At 39.7% G+C, this 16999-nt stretch overlaps 1 protein-coding gene across 5 annotated transcripts in view; it reads right to left on the bottom strand.

The window, feature by feature from the left end:
• Positions 1-16999, bottom strand: part of AGAP1 (ArfGAP with GTPase domain, ankyrin repeat and PH domain 1) — a 385086-nt gene that overhangs the window by 347402 nt on the left and 20685 nt on the right. The window contains exon 1 of one of the 5 annotated variants that reach the window (XM_075429672.1): positions 9877-9917. The exons of the other annotated variants lie outside the window; for them this stretch is intronic. The gene's annotated coding sequence lies outside the window, so the exon portion shown is untranslated. Of the gene's footprint in view, positions 1-9876; positions 9918-16999 lie in introns of those variants that run through there. 5 annotated transcript variants of the gene reach the window in all.

Genomic DNA, 16999 nt, shown 5'->3' on the forward strand with positions numbered 1-16999 from the left:
AATCAAAAGCCATCAGTGCAGTGCACGAAAGAGCCATTACACATCAAACTGTCTTCATGCCCTTCGAAAGCCTTCGCAAAGCTGTACAACTTAAAATTCTTCATTTGCAGAAGTGATTGTAACACTTCCTTGATATATAAAGCATCTATGGGAACTGCAATATGCCAACTTAATTTACAGGGTCGTACTCAAAACTGATTTTAAGACTGTTCTAACACTCTTTAAGAAAATGGCAGCACTACGCTGCTGCAGTTGCTATCACCTGCTGGATTAATAATGTCTAAATATCAGAAGAAGGGGGTTATAATTTGAAGGTTCTGAAGTTCACAAGAGGATTTTATACCATAAACAAGTCTCAGAGTCTTGTGCCACAAGATCGACTCTCATACAACTCGGAGCCTGGATTCAGCTAGACTAGCTTCCTCGCTTTATCTAATTTTAAAAAACAGGATGAAATGCTACAAAACAAAAGGCCAACTAGAAAACTGCTGTGAGAGAATCAGTTCTCAGAGACTCATACTGCTAGAAGATCCCCAAAACACTCTTACAGAACCCTAATTACTTGCATAAACCGTGAAGAAAAATGAGAAAACCTGGGAAAATCCACAACGCAGGAACACTTACACAGTAGCTTTATGAGTTCCAGTCCTATTAAAAACAAGCCATCTTCATTTCTTCTGCAAGTCCCACGAAACACAAAAGCAAACTACCAGCTTCCACTTCCACTACATTTCACTTAGCTTTTATTCCATCTTCAAAGTACCAGAGAATCTAGTTTGACTTCTGTATCTCATTACCTCCATCTACTGGTAAGAGTTGCTGCTTGTAAAAAAAATAAAAACCACCTCTATTTCACATACTTTACCATTTTTTTAAATTTATCGTTTCAGAAATACTGATAATGAAAGAGGTGAGAGGGAAATACAAACAATCCAACTCCAAAAATCTGAAGGTATAGACTAGCTGATACCCCTCACGCCACCATTTTCTGACATCTAGAATTTATTCACCCCTACCAGTATATGAAATTTGCCTTTGGATTGATACTTAACAGCAGGAGTCAGCCAGAAGTATGTGCTCTTATTTGCTTCCAGTCTAAGAGTCAGTTTAAGAGATCAATGTGATTTAACACTAAGCTTCACAGCCTTTACTCGTAACACAGACATGTTTCTCCCCATACAGTATCACTTCTATCTCAGTTTCTTTTTAAACAGAAAAGCACCATTAGCCTTTGAAGTTCTCAAAACGTGTTTTCCATGGCAATCCACAAATGGTTTATGTTACTGAAATCACTATACCTTGATTGTTTTAATTCCAGACGTTAGATGCCCGAAACTGATGAACAAAACCCACATTAAATGAAACAACACATGCTAACCTGCTAAGACTTCAGTAGTATCCTACTAGAAATAACTAGTCAGTGTAGCTACTCGTCAGCACTGCTAGTTACATTTGTCAATTCTACTACTGATCATTGAAGCAATAGATAATTTCATAACCGTGACATAAGAATAAGCCATCGCATGCTTTTTTTTTCCAAATACATTGCAAGCAAGTACCATCATATTTATTTCTTCTGCTTAATTCAAAGCCCAGGTTAGGTTATGAACTGCCATACAAGTGCCTTCCTTGCTATACTGAAAGTGTCCACTCTTTCCTAAATGCGTGTTACAACAGACAGCTAAGCAAAGCTTTAAGTTTCCACCAGTGAGCAGCACCGGCTATGAATACGCTTACTACCAAGTGCTAACTCTAAGAAGCAGTAATAGCCTTTGTTTCAAAAAATTCCTAGCATCCTTCCTGGAGCAGCACAAACACAGAGGCTCTCCAGAGGCCGAGCACACCTGTAGCACGCAGCCTCTGCTCCGCAACACAGCTACAAGGCACTCGGCCACACTTCTCCTTCCAGCCAGCTCTTTAAGAGTCAAAAGAAGTTAACAAGGAAATAAATAACACACTGGTCGCATAAGTATTTTTAATACTAGATGAGATGGGCAGTCTCCAAAATTTTGCTTCCCCTACATTAATTCTTCTCATTAGATGTGATATCTTCATATGTGCCTGGAAGCTTTCCTTATATTCAGCATTTCTTTTTAAAGTATTACCTTGTTTTAAGACATCGAAACTATTTGTTCTAAAGCAAAAAAATGTATGCTTTCTTTTTTCCCCAGATACTCCTGTGATTTATTCTGCTCCTCCCCAGACCCAGCTCTCACCCTTGTCAGTAACCAGAAGGGGGCAACATTTTAAACACTATGGACAAACACCACCAATTTACCAACCGCCCAGCTATTCGACAAGCTTGTTCTTCCATGTTGTTCCAAAGGAAAACTTCCATTTCCTCTTTCTGCTTACAGATCCAAGAATTTCAATGAGAGATTTGATCAGAAATCTTCTTGTCAGCAGTGAATTAGGTATTTCACCACCAGCACTGCTACCATTCTTCAGTCCAGGCACAGCCACTGTTCTGTAGAAACACTGCTGTTAACTTGGGGAAAATGACTGCATTCATTAATTCATGCACTGAATTTAAGTTCAAAAACGTGATCTTTTCTGAAGCATTTCATATTCTTTATCTATTCATCATACTGAGTTCCTAAATTAGAGTCAGTTAGCATAGCTGCTCCAAAATGACATTATTCTTGCAGGCTTAATTTTCACACTAAAGTCAAAATAACGATCCACTTACAAGGGAAACAAAACCTTTTCACCTCACGATAAATACATTGAATTAGTTGTTCCTTGAAATTCAGCACGCAAAGCATGCTCTGATCCATCCATTTCAAGACAGCACTGTTCGCTGATCCACAAGCGGAGCCACAAAATTCTCTAAGAGACTGCTGCTATGGTGATGCCTCTTCAAGAGCAAATAATGTCCAAAAAGACACTGTAGAGAACCATGGCAAAAAGCTCCTCTGGCTTTTAAACAGTCTCTTTCAATTTAGAGAGCAGGAGAGAAATACTACCACCATGGAAAAATAGTTCCAAAGTCTATACAACAGAAAATTTGAACGCCATCAGAGAAAGTTTAACCTGGGATTCACCAGCGAGTTTTATTTTTCCTAACATGGATGCTAACAAGTTAAATTTCTTCCATTTAAAAAAAAAAAAAAACCAGGGGGTTTGCCTTTCTAAGCAAATCGATTAGTGGGATACACTCACTGAATATTTAACTTATAATTAAAAAAACCATGATAAATGATAACACAGAGCTTGACATAGACTATATGTGCTAGACACATTTGAAGGGAAAAATACCCTTGTTAAAAGTCTGATTATTATTTTCAGCTGCCCCTCAACACCTAGCACTGCTCACACCTGAGAATTAACTTGTGCCCACCAGCTTGTTCATACCAGCTTGGCCAAACCAGCTCTAACTTTGACCTACAAAAAAAGCCTAGCTCCAGGTTTGTAGCTGACATGCCTGCCCAGCACCATCCAGGTCAGTGCTAGCTACCACAAAGCACAGATCCAAGCAGCAAAAGACTCATTGCTGAAGGCTCACAGGCAGCCTGCAGGCTGCAAGAAAACTGGTTCATCATCTGCAATCAGCACCTTTTCTAACCAAGCATCTGAAGGCATTCAGCATGACAAACGTTTGCCTGATAATAGCACAAGGTGTATTTTGAACTCGGATTGATCCAAGTGCAAGGATGCAAGGACATGATGCTCGGCATTCTGACACGGTATCAGAAATTTTCAAGATTTTAGCCCAGTTTCCATAAGGACTAGGCACTAACTACAGAAATCAGGCTTATTTCTCTAAATTCTCCATTTTTACAGATGCATTGAGTCTTAAAACCAAATAAAATATTTTTAAGGTATACCGCAACAAAAACCAAATTCACTTCCTAACTGAAAAGATTCACTCACGGAAAAAAAATCAACATTTCAGAACAGAAAACTAGGCCAAAAAAAGGAGTCAAAAATTAAGTCACAGAAACTGGAGAGGCCACACTGAGTTCCTCATGCTGGTTTAGATGCTTAGTCCCAGTCTCATCTATCCCCACTAATCTAGTGGTAAACTCCACACACAATCTGTCCTTTCATGGCTTGTCATTATGTCAACTTCTCAATACCAAGAGTTGGGGACATGAAGTTCCATGTTTTTTCCAGTATGTCTGGATGAGCTGCCCCTTAATAAATCTGATTAAGGAGACAGCTCTTTTATGGAAGGAAAGATGCCGAACCAAGATCGAACAGCTCCGTTGTGCATTTGTATGATCCCCCTCAGAGGTTCTCCCAGAACTGCGCTTCCTGTGCAGAAGCTGCCTTAAGAAAAACATCGACACAACTTACAGGCAGAGCAAGTGTGTATTAAACAAAGAAAGCTTTTAATTTATCTTATCTCAAAAAAGTCAATATGTAATTATTCCTACAATCACAGTAATCGGCTGCTGAACTGTAACTATTAGTTTTTAGCATAAATAGCATCTCAGACAAGTACAAGGAGTATCCGTCTCACTTCAAACACTGCTCAACAGCTTTGTTTCTGAGGTGCCCAACTGCCCAGCACATGAGTCAGAACAGGGAATATGCCAATCCTTATTTACTTCTTCCTTTGGGCGTCTCCTGCAACCACCACTCTTCCAATAATAAAATAAGCAGTTCTGTAAATACTGTGCCAGGTACCAATCTTGACAAATAGATGCTTTTACTGATTCCAAAATAATTTTATATTCTTCACTCCTCTACCAGTATTGTAAGTTGTACTTCATTTATTAAACTGCAGTACTGACATTGCTATCATCTGCCAGTACTCTTGATGGAGAGGCAGTCATCATGAACTTAAAATAAAAGTCAGGAATTGTTCTGATCATCACTACAAGGTATAAAACAACTACTAAGAAATTAATTTATCTGGTCAAGTTGACCATAAAAATATGAATTAGTTGATCACAAAACTCAGCACCTACCAGTTAGGTCAGCTGTCACAATGCCATCCTCACCAGTTCAGTAAGCTCCCAGCTGGGTCAGACACATGGCAGACCAGAGCTTGAAAACATCAGCAGGAGGTGCCTGTTCAAGCACTAGTCCTTTATGTTCCCAACTAAATCCTGACTTCACTACTAAAAACTCTCAGGGTAACCTGAAGTGCTATTTTATAGTATTTAAAGCATGGACTGACTTACAGGTTCTTTAATGTAGATTGTCCCTATAAGCACATACTTTTTTTCCCCAAAAAGCACACTCCTAACACGTTGGGAGCTCATGATCAGCACTCAGAGATTTTTCTTCTGTTATGCATAGCACATACCTTATTTATAGATCTCTTTACCTGCTGTATAGTATACCCACTCTTCTGACTGGAGATAACTAACTACATTTTGTAAAAGACAATATTGTACTTCCCATCAAGCCATGTTCTCAGTTAGATGACACACCAAAACTGAAGATCTTCAGGGCCTAGAGCCAATATAAAGGGTTACGGGGTTCCTACCCCCTGGACACCCATTAGCAAATTATGTTCTTCAATATTGTGTTCCTGGAAGAAGATTTTAACCTCACTTGCCAGTCATCTTTGGAGGTCTAGCACACTGATACCATAGGAAACGCTCAACTGAGCATTCTTCCGCTTGCAAATGCCACCAGAATTATTGGCATTATAGTTCCTCGTGTACAAACCAATTCTGCATTTACTAACATACCAATGATTAATGTTAATTAACTTGCCGTATCCCTAGTTATAGAAGGTCATACTCGAGGATACCGGAATGATAAAGACTTCACAAAATTCAACTAAAAATAGATGCGTAAGCCCTTGTGTTCACTTTAGCCACGTCATCAGGACAGGTTCCAATAGTGGCAGTGATAAACACTATTTAGGTAAAGTTTCTCAAGCTAACATAATTCATCCCCATGTAAGAGACGATTCACAACGGGAATCAATATTTCACCTTCAGAGATCATGGACATCTACGTCTTCTCTTCTGCAAAGGTACAACCTACCAATCAAGGATGATCTGCCCGCAGCACAAAATATATCTTGCTACTCTGTTCCATCAACGGACACTACTTGCATAAATATTGTCCAGTTAGAGAAAAAAAATCCAGCGTGACCATTCACTTGCCAGTCTCCATATAACATGAATATTATGAATATTGCTAATCACAGTAGAAACAATCTTGCTCCATTCATAAGTGCAAGTTTCATCTGTATTCACAGAAGCAATGAGAAATAGGGGGTTTTTTTTAAAACATTAGGCATGCTTATTAAAAACACGTTGACCAACTGGAACGTTCTTTCATTAAAGAGTTCCTTCTCTTTCTTTAGTTAATTGCACAGTTCCCAGCACACAAGTACTTTCAGTTAATCGCTGAAGTCCCTGCAAAAAATGAAATGCTCCAATTATTCTGAATAGCCTGAGCTTTCAGAAGTTTATCAAAATTTCTCTTTTCCATTTGCAGAGCCAGAGTGCTTTTAGCAGCTTGACAACATTACTACGATGCAGCAGAGTTCATAAAAACCATCAGTTCATTTATAGCTCTACTGCTTCTGCTTGAGACCTAATGTTAGGGCTGCCTCCATTAAATTCCTTCCTAGCAAGCATCCATCACCAACATAAGGGAAAACAAATGAAAAAATTGCACCCTGTAAAACTGGTTTTTCAGTTCCTAGCACCTAAACCTTTGCAAGTTAAAAAATCTCCTGAAAAAGAAGTTGCTATCTATCTCCCAAACCATGTTGTTGAACTTCTTCACCATAAAAATCTCTAGGCTGCCAGACACAAGCAGGCTCGAATGCTGTCAAGAGCTCTGTTGACAAGAAGCTGCTGAACATCAAGCAAATCTTACAGCCCCATCTCTCCAGGACTTCTATGAAAGCTGATATTGGATCACATTATCTAGCTGCATTACCAAACACAGTAAGTAGTATCAGCATGTGTTAATCCTTACCAAGAGCCCGGAAAGGAACAGTTAGCACCATTAGAGTGTCTTTTGGTTTAGTTCTACATTTGTTTCTTGTGTTATTAATCATAGACAACTAACATGTTTTGACTGGTGACAAGCACAGCTGAACTAATATTGTGCATAAGTTAATTAGTGTTTACTGCCAATAGTAGAAAAATGTACAATTTGGGATTTGGATTTATTTGGGCTTTGTCTGTTATTGCTGCTACTGTTGTTTTTAAAATCAGAAAAATCTTCAGATATTACTGAGTCTTAACGATTGCTGCTATATTTAGGACTGCAGATACTTTCCATATAAAAGATTTCCAAAAAGAAGCTCGGACTTTAACATCACTGCAAGATCACCTCTCCTGCACAACAAACATAGAAATCAAAGCTCACAAGCAAAGAAGTTCTGCCAGCCAGGTTTTTCCATTTTATTTCCCAACTAGCTAATCATACATTACAAGGATATTAAACTAACTCAGAGTTGCTTACACCACACGAGTAACATCAGGGACTCCTATAATTCTTCCCTGCAAAAATTCAGACTCTGATATTGATAGTTACTCAATCTGCCAAACCTAGTTTAAAAAAAAGAATTCCTTCATGACAATCACTGAAGATGCAGAATTGGAACTGCAGGGACACACCAAAATGAGTACTTCACTTTTTTCTTCAAGTACTTCAGAAAAAATATTTTATCTGTGCATTAAGGTACTTCTCTCCTAACACAGCACCCTTAAAGCACACCATTTTTAGCGTTCAAAATTAAATCAGACTACGTAGGTAAGGCAGAGACCAAGAGTTTCAAATTCTTCTCCATTTAGTCCCGCAAGTGATGAAACAGCCAGACTGGACCACTTAAGTGAACAAGGATTATTTCATTTTTTCCTCTCATCAGATCAGAATTTGACTTTTCCTTTGTAAGCAATAATTTACAACTTGAGTAACTTCTGTCAAGTACTGACAGATGACTACTGGGGGGGGGGAACCACACAAAAAAAGATCTTTAACAGATTCTGACATACCCCGTGTTCATTTTAGCTCTACCAGGGGAAGAAGTTGCTGCCAATACAGCCATGCCATGAATCCGTACACTTAGCTTACAGGGATTTCTTACAGAGCACCTTTACCCGAGCCGCTCAGCTGACATCACTAGAGCCTGGCCTGAAGATAAACCACCTATCTGCATTACTCTCCACACCTAACTATGGACAACAGGTTATCAACGCTGGAGAACTGACATCATCAGCTACAGAATTAAGACAAACAAGATTTCGGGTAGTTTTAAGTTGGGAAGTACAGCACCGTATACTTAGTGAGTATATATTGTGGTCACATGAAATACTAAAAATCCACATTCCCTACAACAATCTCTGTTGCATCTTGTGGCTACAGTATACACAAGATACCCTAAAACAGGGTACAACAAAAAGCTTTGACAAGTGGGGATTTTACCATGTATGGTTATTATTTTTCTCACTCGCTGAGAAAAAGCATGTTCTATGAACACACAGCTCATTTGAAACATGTCAGCAGATAGCGTATTTTCTCCTTGTACCAAACTACCACACAAAATGTCTTCAGTAGGCTTCTACAGCTCTTTATTATCACAGAAGTCTGACTATTATCTAAGTAGTTTTTGCAATGCGAGGAGGAAAATCAACTGTCAATACACTTCCCTTTGCTGGAGAGCAGGGAAAGCAAAGGTGAGCATGCCGATCAGGAGGGTTACAGGACTCACAGACTGAAAACAAGTTCATGTTTTCAGTTTTGTCAAACTGAAAGCATCATGTTTTGAAGCCTGATACAGATCCAGTACTCAATTTTGCTTGTGTCTACTTGCATTGAAAGTCTCTTTGTATACACAAGTCACAATGAGGTGATACTCAGATTTTTGATAAAGTTTTAAAAATGTCTTCTTCAGCAGTAAGAATCCTAGTGAATCTCTACATTACCAATGCATTCATTCCAAACATAAGCAAAACAAGCATCCTAGGAGAACGCAATTCCTATTACCCATTACAAAATTACCTATTGATACAGAGCAAACAGACATGAGAAGAAAATGCTATGTAAATCTGTAACAGAAGACTTAGTCTCTCAATAGCTATGTTGTAATAGGAAGATAAGGAATCCATCTGATCTCTTTTACTCATGGCCTCTGCAAATCAGACTCCCAGAAATAGAGCAGGTCATGAATTTTCTGTAAGGAGAATTGTACAAGCCCATCAAATATTAAAAAGCACTGCAGACGTCTGCAGTCCTCTCTAAAAGCTTTTTTTCAGACAAGCAACAAGGACACATGAATTAATTAACTGTTTCCAAACACGCCACTTCTACAAACCATTACCTTTCTTCAGATGTTTTTAACTGAAAATGACTGTTCCTCCAGGGTTTTCAGTCCAGAGGTCCTTTATAACTATTAACAGAGCGTTTGCTTATCCCAGCTTTCAAAAGACTTCACAGAAACCTATTGCTCTCTGCAAAACCATAAGCAATAGTTGTGTCCCACTGAAGCTTTCATGAAAGCCTCTAGCTCTAGACTGCACGTCAGCCACATATTCAGGTTATCACTTCCACAAGCAAAAACTTAAATACAAACATAAAATTACATGCTCTGCGTAAAGAGCCTCTTAGAGTTATCAGGAATGCATACAAATCACTTCAACTTATTGAATTACTCTTATCTACTCCACAATAGACTTAATGGGTTTTCTTCTATTAAATCTCCTTCTGCCAAACACATCTTCATTTTACAATGGCACCAGCTGAATACCAACAGAGAGGACCGAAATTTATTCAACTATAGCTGCAAGGTACTCTGAATAATTCTGAAAAGATGAATTTATTGTGTTCCAAGCAATCCTTCATTGGTGCATTACTTCAGAAACAGACATCTTACAACTTTTTCATAGCAAACACACTCGAAGACATTCTTTTCAGAACAGAAACTGCACTGCAAGCTAGAAAATATCGTACCTGTATTTGAGATGTCATCTTCGAGTTCTTTTGCAGTGAACAACATCCTTCTGAAGGAAAGCAAGGTGCAGAAATCAGCCTGTGCACTACCTATATGCACATATGATGGGTCAAACACATCATCAAGGCTTCAGAAGAACTTGTCTGAGAAGCACAGAGCTCTTCAAGGTCACCACTTCAGCCATCCAAAGACATGCAGCTCCTTTTACATTACACCAGGCAATATTTTTTTTTCCTCTTGCATAACAGGAAGAATTCCCAGTTACCGCTGCTTCCACCCACACTCCTGACCGTGAAGAGCAGCCTGCAGTCGCCCTGCTGCGTGCCCACGCTCGGCTCTCCGATGAGCTAGCAGAGCAACACCTTCAGATCACGGCTCCTCAGAGGCTTCCGAAAATAGAACACCAGCTACTATTGGAGTCCACGCACTCAATATCCAGCGCTGCTGAGCATATCTCACATATCAGACCTTCTATTTACTTAATGTGACAGCCAGGCAGATTTATATCGCACTCGATATCTGCTGGTGAAAGGCTGCCCGGTATCAATTCAGTTCCTAGCCTGATAACCAGGGTAAAAAGAAAAAACCTTTTTTAGTAGAACACTGCATGTCAGCCATCACTATTTCCGACTTTAGAAGTACAGGGGCTGTTTCAGGCCTCAAGAAGCAGCCGAGCACATTAAAAGAAGTGCAGACCCCATTCAAATTTTACCAGCGCTACTACAAAAGACCATTATGAATGCAGTTCTCACACTGACTTTACACCTAACTGTTATTGAAAATTGGCATTGACACTCTTGCATCTAACAAAATTACTTTGTTATGAATCGAATCAGTTTTCAATTAATCAGATTATCACCACAGCTGTGAATATGTATTCTTAGGAGCCTTACTCTTGGACTGCGACCTACTGTTATCTTGCACTATCACAGAAATTTCATCTGTCAAACAATCCAGTACAAAGTCCATGTAATTATATCTGCTTCAGTACAAATCCACACTTGGCAATAAGCCCTCAACAGGCACTTTTGTTCATATGTTGGTCAAGTTTCATTCAAGTAATTACAGTCTCTTTCTCACTGGAACAGCTACTGATATTTGCAAAGTCTCCAGTTTCTGGAGCCTTAACAGGCAAGCCTAGCCTGGTACTTCCACCTTTATGAAGAGCAAATTCAAGCAAGTACATAGAGTCAGCACCACTGAGGCTTGCTAGGGATTAGCCAGCCTATACTAACTGTAACAGAGAGGTTTCATCAACATTCACCACTAATGGGTTCAGCTACAAAACACAGATCAAGCTCACTTGTTTTATGATTTGCAAGTTTTTCCACTTCTACCACCTGTACTTTTTCTCTACTAGATGGAGGGAACTTCACCACTACTTCCATTTTCCTAGTTCTAGTCCTGACTGCTCTACACACTTCAGATGATTTAAAGTGAAACAGAGATAATCAGAATCATAGAATGGTTAGGGTTAGAAGGGACCTTAAAGATCATCTAGTTCCAACCCCCCTGCCATGAGCAGGAACTAACTGGGAAGTGTTAGAGAGGCACAGCATAGCCTAAAGCAGAAACCATATTTTGATTATTTCTTACAAAAAAATCCCTTATCTAGGTCCCTTTTATTCCATTCTCCCTCTAATTCCTAGCATCATTCTCATGCAAATTTCGGCTCAGTTTAAAAAGCATATGCACCCTACTTTAAGAACTAGTTCTGTAGTACACAGCAAGCAAGTAAAATTTGATCTCAGTATAGTCTAAGTGCTATTACAAAGAAGTTATCTACCTGCTTAAGTCAGAAAAATGAATACAGAGATCCCACAGAATTTAGCCTTCTGTTTATTCACTCCTCAGATCACAAACGCCCCACAGATTCTTTTCCAACATAACCACAATTACTCAATAGCACACTGCATCTGACTTGCAATCTACATCTATGATATTTTTTAACACATACCCACCAAGGAAAACACTCATCCCTTTCAGTCAATTTCGGAAGCTTTAAATGCAAAACACCAATAATGGGTTTACATTTGTTAGATAAATTAGATGAAACTGAATAAGCCAACCAATATAAACAAATAAGCTCCATCCAGTTCTTCAGCCTTTCTCTTCTCATTCCATTGCTACTTAGCCAGGTGTTCATGGTTCAAGTTTGGCTTTTTAGTTTCTGCATCAGTCAGAAGCTTTGACTCAGAGCTACTACTTATTTCCAGCTGAAAATATGTTCAAATTGCTGTGTTTTCACCCACTTCAGGTTTTTCAATTTACTCCTAGCTCATGACCATTTGGTTAATTTTCAACCCTATAGCAAGCATTACATAACTGCGTTGCTTAATGTAGTTTAAGCAGTCATGACCAACCACCTAAGATTTTATTAATTTCTATCATTATCTGAAGTCTAGGTCTACCTAGGTCTAAAGTTTCTATACTTTTTTTTTTCCCAGTTGTATATGTTGCTTAATTAAACCATTTGTGCCTTTCCAAGTATGAGAGAGCTATTTCTTCGCATCAGTTATAAGTTAAGGAAGTTAATTCCTACTTGCTGGAATCATTTTATAGCCGATTGTTGGAGCATTACATTATTAGCCAACTCAATGGAATTAAGCCCTCATCATTGCTTAAAAGGCTTTTCTGCTATTATAATCTGATAAATGTAATTCAGCTATTACTCAGCACTGTATACTAACTGCTTCGGTTATTTGCTAGTTTTTGTTGATGCAGCACAGGGTTTGTTTAAGCTACAGGAACACACCTGCAGGACTAATCCTTCAGCAACAGCTTCAGTTCTACACATCCCCCATCCTCACAGCAAGGCTCTGTCCAGCTTTTCATACACAAGAGATGAGAAACCATTTCAGACCCACTATTTAAGTTTGAAATTATCTGACTTTTACACATCAGCTGTGTTCCTGCTACTCAAATAGCACGTAGCTCACAGCTCACAGCAGCACTTGGCTGTCTTTAGCCCAAAGCAAGTCTGAATTCATCCGTGGGCTTGTTTGGAGATCTACTTTGCAAGTGCATTTGCAGCCGCCACCTTCAGTCCTCACTTCCCACAGATGCCTTGAATGCGAGGTAAACCACAAAATGCACACAGCCATGGACTGAGCAGCTTATCCTCCAAATACTTTAGGTTTTAAGAGCGACCTAAATCAACTATACTGGCAAGACTGAGCAAACTTCAGAACCACCACCCCCATCAGCATTGTGTCTTAGGCAAATGGTCAGTATAATGTTTTCTGTATATGTGTCTTTGTACTACCAAAGTGGCAATGTGACCTTAAAAGCTTCTAATACTTGCTTAGCAGAAGTCAGATTGATAGAGATCTCCTCCTTTTATTCCAAAATTGTGTAATTTTGCTTTATATTTTTTCGAAAAAGGAGCACTCTTCTTGATGTAGGGTCAGCTCCCAATATTAGTAATCACGCTAATGCTTGCAAGCAAGCTTTTACAAGCACACTCAGTACAGTACTTAACAGGGAAAGTCTATGGCAGCTACAAATCAGCTTCTTCTATAGACCATTTCCTAACCACCCTGGCTTATGCTTCAAGTCAAAATTTCACAGTCTTCATCTATCAGCAATGTTATGCTAAAACCTAGGTGCTAGCATAGCTCTATTTATCAAGTAGCCTGCCAGAGCATGCCTCACTCAAAGCAGCCTGTCAAAGAAATTCACCCCCACCATTAACAAAGAGATATTGAAGAAGTAATTCATGTCATTTTGTTTTTTTATACAAAAACAAGTCCAGCGAGACAGATCTAGGTTATTACAAAATATAATATACACTGCTATTTCCAAAGCCCACTGAAATTCAGAATTCAGAAATCTGCCAGAGAAAGGGTTTTGAAATTCACAAAATTATTGCATTTGATTAATTGGTCCATAGTACAGTTAGCACAGCCAACCACAGCTGCCACAGCCCATGCCTCTCAATGTTTACCACATTCTAACATGGGGAATTCCCCTGTAACAAAGTTCATTCATGGAGAAAACATTGCAAGTATTTCCTTGTGTTTTTAGTTTGGAATTAAAAGTTCACCAGCAAAAGCAAAAGACAGCAAAGACACGAGAAGACAAGCAAAGCCTGAATTCAGCCGAGTTGTTCGATTTAAGGTAAGCAGAGCTGTTGAACCAAATCCTCCCCTCACTGGAACCTACTCTTAACAGCAACAATTCCTAGTAGTTTAAGGTCTTTTCTGTATTTCTGCATCTCCTCTCTACCCATCAACCAACTCATGCTAGGCACCACCTTTTCCACTAGCATAGGGCTAGAGAATGCAATAATTACTTTTCCACACTACACTCCTGAGCTGAGAAGGGTGGCTGCAGATGCACCTCACTTTTCTCCTTCCATACAAAACCAAAGTACTTTTCTGAATGTCTTGATTAGCTTGGACATCCACCCACCTCCCATTTCAGTTTTCTGCTTATTGTCTGCTCTTCTGTGCAAGTATAAATACTAATAAAAACCTCAAACACCCTAAAGATCTTTTTGGAGAACCTCTGTCCATCTCCATTATTAGCGGAAAGGAGGCACGTTAGCAAAAAATTCGTCAGAAGGTTCTTCTAAGGAGGAGAGCGTAATCAGTTAGACAGTAGCCATCAGTTACTTCAACACTTACAACACCGAGAATCACAGGCAGGGAAGGAAGAGTTTATCATACAGACAGCAAGCCAGAGTCCCTTCTTCACATTTTTAAATTTAGACCACTGCCTGAGTTTCAGATCAAAAAATCAGACACAACTGATCCGTAAACAAATAAGCAAACTCATTTTCGAGCAACCACCTTCAACATCACCAACTTAATATCTGTAACAATGCAAAAGGTAACAAGCTCTTTAGCTAAGTCTTAAAATAAGTGAAGACATCAAATTTATATTGACAACCTCTTCATCTATTACCGTACTCCCCTTAATCCTAAACACAACCTGGAAACAGTATTTCAGAGTTGAGTCCTAGCCTGTTGGCTTTTTTCTTAAATTGTATTTACCGATGTTTAAGAATAAGCCTCTGACATTCTTCCATGGCAATTCTTATTGCTCTTAGGCAAAGGCTGAGTAATTAGACTGATTCTGTCATTCCTGAAAAACAAAAAAAAAAACCCTGCCAAGTCCCAATTAGTTACAGTAGTACAAGACTCTCCCAGAATCCTGACTTTTCACATTTCACTTAGGTTGCTCAAAGTCAATATAAATTCTTCCCAGTGCACAGTTATCAGGCCAAAGCCAAAATGCTTTTCTTCCTTCTCAGCCACAATAACTTGCTTTTCATCCCCTTCCCAGAAATCTAATTAAACAATTCTCATAACAGTTTCTCTGCAATATTTATTATTGCAGTTATTAGCTTGCAACAGTTACAGCCAAGTAAGCGTCCGACATAGTCCTAAAAAGTATCATTGTTTGGCTTAAAGCCTTCTCTAAGCCACTCAGTCACAACTGACCTTAGACACGACAACAGCGAAGGAAATGTGCAGATCCACAAAACCTGATGAAATAAAAATTCGCTGCAAGTAGCACCCTGCAGCAAAGCAAGATTGATCACTGCCTCTGATCTGCATACAGATCACAGTTCTTGGGCACCTGTTTTCTAAACAAGGTTCTGAAGGTGTCCAACTTAGTTATGGCTTTCAATGGTGAAGCCTGGTGAACTTCTGCAGCGTTACAGTTCAGCCGATAAACGACCCTTACTGTTCAATGCGATGCCCTCTCCATCTTGCTCAGCCCACAAACACATCAAACCGAGCCAGACTGCCAGTTCTGAGTGAAATACTTCCACCAGAAAACATTTATTTTTCTGTTGACAGACGAGCATCAGATCTACTAGCTTGCTAAATATTCCTAGCAAATAATGTAGTATTTTGCAGATTTGCTTATAATCACTGCAAGTGATGACAGGATCAAGCACTTGATCAGGCTTAAGCATTCAATACACACTGCCTCAGACACTCACTCCTCATCTATTTACAAACACCTGGTGATAACTGCCTGGTCTCCTCAGGGAGGAATAAAAAGAGATTCTGAACAGCCAGTACTTTCTTTCCAGGCAACTTAAGGAAGAGATTACCTGAAGTTATTTGACAAACAAAGACTGCGAGCAGAGGCAGCTGCGCATCGCTGCAGACCTCGCTCAGAGGAGCAGCACCCTGCAGCACCCATCCTTTCCGCACGCAGCTCCCACCACCACTCAGACCACTTTCACACCAGGAGAAACATTCACGCTTCAGCTCACATCATTATGAAAACGATCCGATTTCAGGGGCTCCCTACCCCGTTCCTAGTCCCCGCACAGGCAGCACATTCCTCTGCCAAGCAGGTACTCTTCTGTCACATAAGATAGAGACTGTGAGCATTTTCCCCCACTTCCAGGTAAACTCCTGAAAACCAACTGCAGGGTTCTTTTGAGGTTGTGGTTTTTTTAATAAGGGCTTTAATGCTCAGTCTATAGATGCAGGCGAGTACTTCTAGTCATTATTCCCACAGCAAACACCGCGTGTGTAACAAAAGCGCAGCACGGAGAGCTCGGTTAAGGTTGTTGCAAACCAGAGATGGCACAATTATGAGGATGATCAAACCTAGTAAGCCATTTACCAAAGGAGTAGTGGAGACAAACTCTTGATTGCTTTAAGTATCAAGGTAAATGAGCTTATACAAGAAACTAACAGCCATATCTATGGCAACTAGAGACCGGAATCATCAGATCACTTCAAGTGAAGGCTTGAGAAACATGCACTGGAGGAGACAGGCACCTGGTTTTGTATCACCGAGCTGTTCTTCACCTTTAACAGCGAGACCAAACCTCCAACGCACAGTGTTCACCCACTGTGGGACAGCAGTACACAGGCTCATCCTGGTCACATCTCCAGCTAGCAGACCTAATAGAACTAAAAGAAGCCCAGACTCAGACCCCGCCGTGTTAGTCTTTCACCTAACGCCCTGTCTGGTTATCGCCCTTTCAAACTACCCAGTTACATATCAGTGGCTCCATTCTTTACATCAACCCTTTCCCATTCACTGTCAGTCTGAAATAAGCCTACATTACCACAAAAAAAAAAAAGGAAAGTTGTACTCTAAATGTCACGTAAAACCTGGGCTGCTATGGTTTAAATTAAACACCCC

The sequence above is a fragment of the Opisthocomus hoazin genome, chromosome 9, assembly GCF_030867145.1.
Source record: "Opisthocomus hoazin isolate bOpiHoa1 chromosome 9, bOpiHoa1.hap1, whole genome shotgun sequence".
Lineage (NCBI taxonomy): Eukaryota > Metazoa > Chordata > Aves > Opisthocomiformes > Opisthocomidae > Opisthocomus > Opisthocomus hoazin.